Source organism: Musca domestica, unplaced genomic scaffold, assembly GCF_030504385.1.
Source record: "Musca domestica strain aabys unplaced genomic scaffold, Musca_domestica.polishedcontigs.V.1.1 68, whole genome shotgun sequence".
Taxonomy (NCBI): Eukaryota; Metazoa; Arthropoda; class Insecta; order Diptera; family Muscidae; genus Musca; species Musca domestica.
Genome location: NW_026712379.1, coordinates 3,199,055 through 3,211,393, shown reverse-complemented (window position 1 = coordinate 3,211,393; position 12,339 = coordinate 3,199,055). Strand labels below are relative to the sequence as shown.

At 35.0% G+C, this 12,339-nt stretch overlaps 1 pseudogene; it reads left to right on the top strand.

Annotated features, from left to right (window-relative positions):
- LOC131805944 (protein Aster-B-like) overlaps positions 1–9,722 on the top strand; it is a 33,713-nt pseudogene extending 23,991 nt beyond the window's left edge.
- Positions 9,723–12,339: the final 2,617 nt, after the last annotated feature.

Genomic DNA, 12,339 nt, shown 5'->3' with positions numbered 1-12,339 from the left:
TGGATTACATCTGGGGCCTCGTGACTTGCATCATTGCTGCTACATCTCTGATCGTAGAGCGGTTCTTGTTAAATTTAACTCCATTCAGGACAGAGATGCTTTGATGCGAAATTTTGCCAAAAGGGGGCGTATACTTTTGAGGGAAGTAATGGAGGATTGTCTTCTTGAATCCCGGGTGTACACAAATGATCACCTGATTAAGTCAACTTCGAAGCTGGTGTTTGCTTGTCGTGATTTGCTGAGGAAGAAGCACATTAGGAGTTTTAGATTGGTCAATGGTGATCAGCCTTTAGTTGAAGTGGTTCTCCCTGATGGAGTGAAAAAGATGCTTGAGCAGTGTGAGCTTTTTGAATTGGCCAATCGATCTCAGTGTGCAGTAAGTGGCGTGCAGCTGAATTCTGCTCCTGGTTTGCTGCTTGGTGATGGTAATGCTGTATAATAGTTGTTTGCTTAGATATTTAAGGTATGCTAGTGTTGTTGATCTCACTATTTTTTGATATTTTTTCTTATTTTTCTTGGGCCAAGTGAATTGTTAATATAACAAATTTTGCCTTTATTTTGCTTTATTATAAATTTATTTATTATATTTTTATTTTATTGTATTTATTCTTATTTTATTGTTTTCTATGATTTTTCTAACTTCTATAATTATGCTACCCAGCCTTTTTTTGATTTCTATGTCCCTTGATGGGAATCTCGGACCCGTGATCAGGGATGCTCAATTTTTCAGGCATGTCTCTTCTTGCTTCCATGGTAAACTTACGTATGGTCACTTGAATTGTCAAAGTTTGCGACCATCTAGATATAATCATAAGGTTGATCAGTTGAAATGTCTGCTTGTTGGTAGTGATATTGATGTTTTTGCAGTGACTGAGTCTTGGCTTAACCCTGCAGTTTCTTCGAGGTCGTTGATGGTTCCGGGGTACAAGGTTCTGCATAATGACCGTGTTGGCCGCGTTGGTGGAGTTGTAATGCTATATGTACGTGATAATTTGTCATATAAGGTGGTTTACCGATCGGAGAATTATGGTGTGTGTGAATCTTTGTCTGCTGAGCTTTTCCTGGGCGGCACTACAGTGCTCTTTACTGTCGTCTACTTACCTCGTGGGGATGTAGACACATTTAGTCTTATCCATGAGGGTATTTTTGATTCATATGCGAACATTGTTGTCTGTGGCGATTTTAACTATAATTTGTTTAAACCGTTGAATTCTTTATCAATGCGAAGACTGTGCAGATCTCTTGGGCTTTCTGTTGTACACAATTCCAGTCCAACTCACCTTGATGTTGCTCGTAGCACTACCTCATTAATTGACTTTTGCCTGGTCTCTGATGCCTTGACTGTGAATTTTTCCTCGCAGGGGCAGTGCCCTGGTATTTCCCACCATGCATTAATTTTTAGAGGGGTTGAACTCCCGGTTCTTGCTGAAGAAAAGGTTATTGAGTTCCTGGATTTTCGTAGGACTGACTGGCGGGGTGTGGAAGATTATGTTTGCAATTTTGATTTTAGTCCTCTGTATCTTACAAGTGATGTTGACCAACAGTTGGCTTTGTTCGATTTGTTGTTTCAAAATTTGTTGTCTTTTGTACCTACTGCTACCAGCTGTTCTCGCCCAAACAATGATGCTTGGTTGGGGTTGGATGTGGTAAAGTCGGCCTGTTACGTTAGGGATCAGGCTTATCTGGAGTGGCGTAGGCGTCCTACGGTTCGCAACTGGCAGATATTTTGTATGTATAGAAACCGCTGTAAGGCTGTCATGCGTAATGAAAGAAGGAAATTTTATGAGGAAATGTTTGGTCGTATGAGTAGTGTGCAGATATGGAATTCGTTAAAATAATTTGGTTGTCTTGATGATGGTTGTGATGTACCATTTATTGATGTCAATGCTGTTACTAATTACTTTTGTAGTGTTGGCAATTTAGGTTCGTCTCGTGATTTTGTTGTTAGTTAGGCCAATGATTTTGATTCTTTTAGATTTGACTGTGTGTACATGGATGATTTGTTTCGTGCTTTGCGGAATATTAAGTCAAATGCTGTAGGTGTTGATGGCATACCTATTAAGTTCTTCAAATGCGTATTCCCTTACATTTGTAGTCACTTTCTGCATTTTGTAAATTGTATTTTTATGACGTCAACCTTTCCACTTTCGTGGAAGGTTGCTCGTGTGGTGCCTGTGCCGAAGAAGGGGAGTTCTTATCATCAGACGAATCTTCGACTAATAAGCATTCTGCCGGCTATGTCGAAATTGGTTGAACATGTTATTAAGGATGCGATTGTTGATTTTCTGGATGACCGTAACTATTTGAGTAGTTCCCAGTTTGGATTTCGGCGTGGTTCTAGCACCACGGTTCATCTTTTAGCCCTCACTGATCTCATTCGTGACGTGTTCAATAGTTCTGATGTTGGTTTGCTTGTTGGCCTTGATTTGTCTAAGGCCTTTGATTCTGTGGATCACACGCTTCTGCTCTGTAAGCTGAGAGACAAGTTTTGTTTCTCTCCTTCTTCGTGTAGATTGATATCGTCGTATTTGAGTGGAAGATCTCAGTTTGTTGTGCACAGGGGTGTTCAGTCTGATGTTTGTGCGGTGTGGTGTCCCACAAGGATCTGTGCTTGGCCCTCTGCTTTTTATTATGTTCATTAATAACATTGTGGGGTCTGTGTCTAATTCCAGTTGTGAAGTTTTCATGTATGCGGATGACATTCATGTCTTCTTTAGAAGTGCAGATCTCTTTGAGTTGGAAAATGTGGCAAACACTACTTTAAGATTGCTTTCTATGTGGATCTCTTCTAATGGTTTGTCTGTAAATTGGAATAAAACAGAAGCTGTTCTGTTTAATAGTCCTCGTTATGTTCCTACGCCGTGCATCTGTGTTGGCTCCTTTGTGGTAAATGTTGTGGATGAGATGAGATGTTTAGGTGTAGTCATTGACACCAAACTTAATTTTTCAGCGTATGTTGATTCGTTGCTGTCTCGTGTGCGTTTTCAGATGCGGAGGCTATATAGTCTTCAAGCTCATTTGCCTCTTGGTGTTAGGATGATGGCTGCCAGATCTTTATTAATGTCTCATGTCAACTATTGTTTGGAAGTCATCTCTGGGGCGAATGCTTCCCTAATTCTGCGCGTACGCAAACTTGTTAACTCTATTGTTAGATATGTGTTTGGGTTGCGCCGTAGTGATCGTGTAACACAGTATGTTATTAAGTTTCTTGGACTGTCATTTGACAGATATGTTGAATATCGCCTTCTTTTGTGTCATTACCGAATTATGAGGAATGTTAATTCTCCTTTGTATAATAAGTTTGTGTTTTGTAGATCATCTCGAAATCCGCAATAGCTGTTTCCAAGATTTTCGTCTGTAGTTGGTGAGAAGGCGTTTGTTGTGAGAGTTGCGAGATTGTGGAATCAGCTCCCTCTGACCCTGCGTAATTTTACATGTTCTTTTGATATGTACAAGAAGAGGTGTTTTGAATATTTGTCTGTTCATTGAGTTTCTGGTTGCGGGTTATTTTTTGTTATTTCTTTTTAGTTGTTGGCTGGGGGGCCATTTTTATGGTTGTTTATTTTCCATGTAGTACATAATTTTATTGTTTTTTTCTTTTTTAAGGATTTTTTTGCTATACTTGTAGTAGCTACATTCGCTCGGTTTGAAACGAGTGATGATTAGCGCTTAAGTGTATTGATGCCTCTTTCCTTTTTCCTCTCTACCTTGCTAAACTGTTGTTCAGCTTGGTAGAGGAGTTTTGTCTGAGGGTCTAATTGCTAAATTGCTATTAAATTTAAATTATTATTATTATTATTATTTTTTGTATATATTTTACTATTCGTTGATAATTTTTGTTATTTATTTAGTTTTTTTTTTTAGATTAATTTGGTTATAGACTGTTTTTATACTGTTGTATGTTAATATAAGATTTTGGCCATGTTGGCTTATTTATATTGAATTGTATGAAATAAATGAAAATGAAATTGCCAATATCAGTCCAAATGACCTGAATTTTGGCATATTTGACCGAATTTAGTCTAGAAGCAATACATTCAATTTGGTGAAAATCGGTTCAGATATAGCTATAGCTCCCATATATATATGTTGCATCTGATTTGGTGTTTTAGTCCCTTACATTCGTAATATGATACAACAATGATATTTGGTACCAGTTATCAGATAGAGTTAGTAATACCTCTGCCAAATTTTATCAAGATCGGCTCAGATTTGGATATAGGTCCCATATATATCTTCAACCGATTTCGGGTTATTGTGCACCAAATGGCCAAAATAGTCCAAAAGTCCTGAATTTTGGTAAATCCGACCGAATTCAGTCTAGAAGCAAGTACATCAAATTTGGAGAAAATCTTTCAGATATAGCTATAGCTCCCATATATATGTCTCATCCGATTTGGGATCTAAAGTCTCTCACAAGCATTCGAAAACAATGATATTTGGTACCAAATATCTTATAAAGCTCGGAAATGCCTTTGCCAAATTTTATCGAGAACGACTAAGATTGGTTATAGCTCCCATATATATCCTCAATCTGATTTCAGGTTATTGTGCAAATAATGGCTAATATGGTTTCTATTTTGTGCAACTCGGCTCCGATACATTTTTTTATATAACCCTTCTCCAAGTCATATCATGCACTCTGTAGCAAACTATAACTGCTCTTAAGCCAAATGTTGATAGTGGCGTAGGGTATCATATAGTCGGCCCCGCCCGACTTTTTACTTTTCCTTACAGGTTTACACTCCGATTTGATATTACATATTTGGTGCACAATAACCGTGAAATCAGATGAAGATATATATGGAAGCTGTGTAATATGCTGTAAATATGATATATTGCATGTAATTGTATGTGCATGTGGAGAAAGAAACATTCGTCACAAAAAAAAAAAACTTGCCAGAATAAAGAAAAGTGTAAAAGTAATTAAATGCTACCTAACACGAACCACGCCACATAACTTTGAGTTCGAAATTAATTGGTTAAGCACTTCATACGTTCTTGTAATGACATATTTTCAAGGGATAAAGTTTACAATTTTTTTCTTAACAAATATTGATAAATTAATTTCGACCAAATATTATAAATAACATCTTCATCTTATTTGTTATCTAACCAATAAGTCTCAATTTTAAAATTGCACCTTTGGGATATCAGTAAATATAACAAAATGTTCAATCTGTATTAAAAGCATTATGAAGGAAATATAATTTACAATAACATGCTTAAATATATGAAAAATCTATAACTGCAATACATACACATGAGTGACAACTACATTACACGCTATTACAGTCGAAAGGCATAAAAGAGTACGCACACAATATAACATACAGTGAGTCACAGTGAAAATGGTCCACCTCACACAAATCACTTTAAACAATAAAAAGCCTTCGAAATAAATCAAAATATTAAACAAAAGAGGCGTAAATAATTAGTTCATATTCTTTAAGAAATGAATATGAAATTAAGTTTATTAATTCCACATAATTTGGCGAAAATTTTTACATTTACAAAAAAAGAAAAAAAATTCATGTCACAGTGAAAATGGTCCACTTAAACTTAAACTAAATAAAGAGTAATAAAACTAATTTTTAATATTTTGTTGGGTATCCTTTTTGACGAATAACTGATTTAAGGCGATTGGGAATAGATTCCACTAGGGTTTTGGTATATTCTGGACTTATTTTTTCCCACTCCTCCAAAAGAACCATTTTTAAGTCATTTTTGCTTGAAATATCGTGTTTTCGAATTTCTGTTTCCAGTTTCTGCCACAAATTTTCAATTATATTCAAATCTGGTGACTGGGGGGGAGTTTTGATTACTCTGGGACAATTATACAACAGCCATTCTTTTACAATAAGAGCTGTATGTTTTGGATCATTGTCCTGATAAAAATGAAAGGAGTCTTCTATGCCGAGTTTTTCAGCACTTTGTTTAAGGTTGGCTTTCAAAATGTTTAAATATTGTATTTTGTCCATATTTCCTTCAACAAAGTGCAATTTACCAACACCACCGGCGGAACAAGCACCCCAAACCATCACATGACCCCACCGTGTTTAACCGTCGGACGCAAATGCTTCGGATTCATCTCCTGATTGGGTTTTCTCCAAACGTTAACTCTGCCATCAGACCCAAATAAGTTAAATTTGCTCTCATCCGTAAATAAAACGTTTTTCCAGAATGAAAAATCTTTCCCAGCATAGCTGTGAGCAAACTGCAATCGAATTTTTTTGTTCTTTGAACTTACAAACGGCTTCTTACGTGCGATTCTGCCATTTAGACCATTATTTCGAAGGACTCTCCGCACTGTCTCGGCATTACAGCTTATATTAAAATGTTTCTCAACCATATCGCGTAGCTTCGGTGCACTCAATCTGGATTGATCTTGATTTGGTTGACAATCCACCTTTCCTGACGTTCGCTGAAAAGCTTTTTTGGGCTAATTTTTGGCTTATTTATAACACGCCCTTCATTTTTAAACCGTTTAATGATGTTTGCAACTGTTGTTCGAGGTTTATTAACGATAGCCGCGATTTCTCTTTGGCTTTTTCCTTTTTTATAGTGGTCAATAATTAAATTTCGAAGCTCGACCGTAGTATGACGACCCATCGTGAAAATGAAATGAAAAGAACCAGTAGATCGATCTAAACTAATTTCGTGTCAATGCATAAGTATAAGCAAAGGCAAAGAATACAAAACATAACAAGAATATGAAAAACAACCGTTATTTATCGTTGATCTACACTGTGGACCATTTTCACTGTGACATGCATTTTTTTTCATTTTTTGCTGAATGTTAAATGTTGCCCAAAATAATGTATAATTATTAAAGTTTATTTTCCTATTTATTATTACAAGAACATAATCTAACTAATTACTCCTCTTTTGTTTTATATTTTTATTGATTTCGAAGACTTTTTAATGTTTAAAGTGTTCTGTCACAGGTGGACCATTTTCACTGTGACTCACTGTAGTTTAAATCTAATAAGAAGTTTTCTTACTTGCAGATTACTCTTGCGCGCTTTATCGAGATTTGCTTATCCAAGGGCGTTTATACATCTCACAGAATTATGTATGTTTTCATGCCAATATCTTGGGCTGGGAAACGTGCTTGGTAATAAAGTGGAAAGACGTCACGTCAATAACTAAGGAGGAAAACAGCACTAGTCATACCAAATGCAATTTCAATTCGTACTTTAACCGAAAACTACTTCTTCTCCTCATTTACGACGCGAGATAAAACGTTTCTAATCCTCTTCCGAGTATGGCAGAACACGTTGATGAATAAGCCTATGCTAGCTCAAGAAGTGTGGGAACTAGTACATAGTTATTATGGTGATGAACTAGGCTTAACTACAGACGACGAGGATTACGTAGACCCAAGAATAGCAGATGAAAACGACGGCTGTGCAATTTTGGAATTCGTTTCTGCCATAGACGAAACGCCCTCTATAAGTTTAGAAAGCCAAGGGTCTTCGAATATATACATATTTCGATCTTTTAGCAATAAGAGCGGTTCCAGTAACTACAGTAGCAACAGTACTAGTAGCAGTGGCGGCGGCGGCGCTGGCAGTGCAGCTTTATATCAAACCAGTAGAGAAACCAAAATGAAATCAAATGCCAAGAACTTACCTTGATCTCAGCAAAGCCCGAGGAGGGAACTGCAACCAATGTTCCCGGACAGAATAACGCAAATAGTACTGGAAATGATGGTAATGCGGATCGCAATAGTAGCAGCACTCCTGGCAAGGAATCGAAGCACAATTCCGTCACCAGTGAGAGCAAACGAAAGGTGTCGAAAAATAGTAGAGCACGTGAAGAAACAACCAGTAAAAATGTTGAGACCTTACCGACGGATATTTCTGACTCAAGCGATTCGGAGGGAACAAATATACCGTAAGTAGTCGTCTGCTTTTTTCAATCGATAATTTGTCTATAGTTTTAATAATACATACTGACAATTATATTTACGTGTTTTAGGTTCGTTGCTACGACTGAATGTACATCGCCTCATGAGGGACGACAATTGGTTCACACAATTCTACCTATTAATATAGAAACTTTGTTCAATTTACTTTTTTCCAAGTCAAAATTCTTGTTGGATTTCCATGCAGTGCGAAAGTCCACTGATCTTGTTTTCGGCGATTGGGTGAGAAATGACGAGGGACAGAGGACACGTACAGTTAATGTCACCGTGACATTAGCTGCTTCTGTTGGACCCAAAACCTCAAAGGTTACAAATTGAGAAAAAAAAAATATTTTAATAAAATAATTACAAATTTTTAAATTACTTACCCACTGTGTAGGTTACCGAGTATCAAGTGATGCGTGATTGCAGCAAACAAGGCGAACTTTATTCCATAGATGTAAATAATGTTAATGCTGGCATTCCATATGCAGATAGCTTTAGTGTTTTAATCCATTATTGTTTAGTTAAGTAAGTTGGATCAGTGAATGGTTATGACAGGGTCACGTATTCATTGGTTTATATACTTCATAATATTTAGAACTGTTGACGATCATACGATGCTGTCTGTTCATGCCCAAATTAAATATAAAAAATCAATTTGGGTGTTGTAAAGGGATTTATAGAAAAGAACACATGGGCTGGCCTGGAGGATTTCTATGGGGCTTTACTGCAGGCGCTGCAAAGCGAAACATGTATACCGCCAGCCAAGGGAAAGGGTAGACGGCCTCGAAGGGGTAAGCACATTAGGGTAGCGTATGCAGCAAAGTATAAGCAAAATGACCGATTTTCTCTTTAAGGAACTGCTGTTCAAATAAGGCCGCTGGAAGATATACCACAAATACAGAGCAAACCAGAACCCTTAGAACATTTAATTGGCGCGCAAGCTGTTACCCTCACGCAGCACGGCAGAAATTCCCGATGTGATTGCTGATACCACAAATAAACACAGGTGGCTGTCACTGTTTGTTCTTGTTCTATTATGTTTCCTCATAATTGTTAATGTCATATTATTGCTTAAATTGTGGAGATTAGAGGATCGCTTAGAGGAAGATGTGTTAAATAGAGCGCGACTTCCTAATTTGGCCGCGTTAAAGTATGATCTTATTTCGTTCACAATCAAATTCCTTTTATTTGCTTACGTAACAAACTCTTATTTGTTCGGTTTTAGGAAATTGCCTAACAATCATGAGAATTGGATTGACCTCTTGCGACAACAGGAAATGTTGCACGAGGCGGAACTGAGAAAATGGCATACAGTTTTACAAACCGCAATCGAGTTACTAAAGAAGGTGAGCATTGTTTGCCAAAATATTACCCAAAGATAATATAATTGAACAAATTGATCGGATCAGTGATGAGTTTTAGTTTATCTTATTCATACGTTTGTCTATAAAATTTATACAAAAAATCCAATGGACTTTTCCTTCAAGTATGTGTTAGAAGAGGCTTTAGTTCAACTAATCAAAGTTTATGTAGTTAGCAACATCATCCACATGCCAATAATTGATAATCAGCTACTGCACAAAATAATAAAATCTCTAGTAAATGTTTAGCACTCCTTTTTTCGATTTTCTTTTATTTAAAACACATTATTAATTAAATCCGTCCGTTTTCTATCAACTTTAAACTATGTTTTGATCAAAGTATGCCATGTGTTACACGTTAAACTTTTGTATGTACGAAACATAGAGTATCCATGTCTATTTAGAAATTGCTTCTTACTATGTCTAAATTTATTCAATAAAGCTAATTTAAATAAGAACACTCTTTATAATTTCTAAAAACAAAAGCACAACATGGAGTGCATAGATTGCTCTGGAGAATATATTGATTTGCCTACGAGACCGTAGAATTATTTAAATTCACGAAGTTCAAGATATATGAGGATTGTTATATTTGCATTTATTTACTAAAGTTTTGAATAAGTTTTATAAATTAAGTTGCAAATATACTAATTTTTGATATACAATGAAATGTATTTATGAAGGAAAAGTCCATACAAGAACCATATTCACATACAGTTTTATTGTCAGGGTAGAAGTTTTTTAATGTTTGTGTGTTGGCAGCGCGTGTGTATGTCTGTTAAATGTTTAGTTTGTCCAGACCTTTGTTTTTTGTTCGTTTGTTCTTATTAAATCGAGTTTTTATTTATTTATGATATTATAATTTTCCTTACGTATTATGCATTTTTTTATCATTTCAGACTGAAAAACCTTGGCTGACTTATGTTTCGCTAACCTTTCCATGTATTGTATTTTTAAGTTTTTTAGTATATAAAAATATTATATACTTATTTCCTATGTATATACAGAACTAAAAATTACCACTGGGACAGACCAGACGCACATATGTGATTTTTTCATCTACTTTAAGCCACAAATTAAAGTTTATTTGGTACATAAGGACATTTATAGTTTCATTGTTTTGTTTTATTTGTCAGTTTTTGTTGTTTTTGACCAATTTACACATTGTTTTTAATTTATATTTTAGTCTATATACGTACGTAATGAAGCTATTAGAATTACGAAAGTGAATATATATGCCAAGTTGTTGGTTTTTATTTGTAATTTGTCTTTCATTTGGATTAGTTTAGTTTAATTTTACTCATGTATGTATGTAACTTGGCTAATGGAAGACATGGTGTGCTTATTTTAATAGGTCTTTACTTCGACTGGCAGAAATAAAATATTTGGGAACTGGAAAATTAATGTGATTTATTAGCACGTTTAAATTTATTGTAAAGGAGTTATAAATTTGCATCATTGAGGCATTTTTCCATCATCCATCATGAAAAATTTATGTCAATATCTTTTTTGTATCACATCTGAAAGTCGAATACTCAGGTACCTAGCCCATGCCGTCATGTACACATTTTGTAGAAGCTTTACAACTGAATTGGTGCAGAGCATTTTATTATAGCACCGTTTTTTTTTCTCCTACGCAAGCCATCACACAATCTTAAAGTCGAACTTTTCGTATGATAATTTTGCTTTTTTGTAACACATCCAATGAAAACAATCAAAGTATAGAGAAGAGAATCTATTGTAAACTTCTTCTAAATGGCTCTGTAGTATGTATTTACCGTACAATTAGAAATTACATTATAGTTTTAATTTGAGCATTTGTCTATAAAAAGTATAAAATTAAAATAAAATCAGATATGGAAATAGATGAAACCCCAAAAAAAGTTGCAATTATTTTAAAAATAAGTTTTGTATGATAATTATTACAAGTCACAGCAAGTCCCAGCTGATTTGATCTATAGTAATACTAGGTCAACACTCGATAGGATGTTTTGTGATTTTAATTCCATTTCTTGATATACAATAGGTTTTCCTCTTTTTGATATAAATTCACTGCATGGCAGTTTGAACATATTTTTTGTATAAAAATAGAAAAAAATCGCCGTTGTACTTAACAAAAACACCAAAGGCGATGGTTCGGAAACTTTTTTGTTGTTAATTAACAGCGATACCACGTTATATAAAATATTCGTATATTTCATGTGTCCTAAAATTACAAAATTTAGAACGTTATGTATGTATGCTGTTTGATTTCAACTTGAAAGGGGAGTTGCCTTTTCCGCGATTTTCTAGCGATTGCCTGAATGTTGAGAGATTAGGGCCAACCGCCACAACTATACATTCGAGAATGATTTTTTTAAAGCATTAAATTAAATATTTTAAGAACTAGTCTTCTGCATTTTCAATTTAATATTAAAATTCCAAAAATGTATATTTTTCAAATTTAATAATTTATTGAACATTTTTATTTTTCTCTGACACTTGTATTACTTACAAAAACAAATTTGTATGTGGGTTGTTGTAACGATTGTGTACAACAACACTTACTGTTACCTTTATTTTTCTACATGGTACAGGTCTAAGAAAATTCGATAAGGCGTAAAAAATGGAAATTTGCTCTCACCATTTTTTTATAAAAATAAAAAGTAAAATTGCCCAATGTAAATTCAATTAGTTTTTTTTTAAACACAACAGCGTTATTAAAATTGAACGTACTCTTACGACGTTTTTTCACTACACAAGTTAAAACCATACGTACAAAATACGACGAAACGTACAAAATGTCAACATTGGCAATTGAACAATCCTTGTGCCGAATTGAAACGAATAAAACTAAAATGTAAATGTGGAATTGGAAATATAACAAGTTAAAAAGCAGAAAGTTCGGGCGGGCCGAACTTTGATACCCTCCCACCCTTTGGAAAGAATTTGTTTATTTTCAAAAAAATAATCCGATAAAATTCTGTTAAATCTTAAAATACTGAATATAGCCGTTATGTTGGGGTCAATACGACGTGGACCTACATAGGCAATGTTTGTTGTAAGCCATTACCATATTATAAA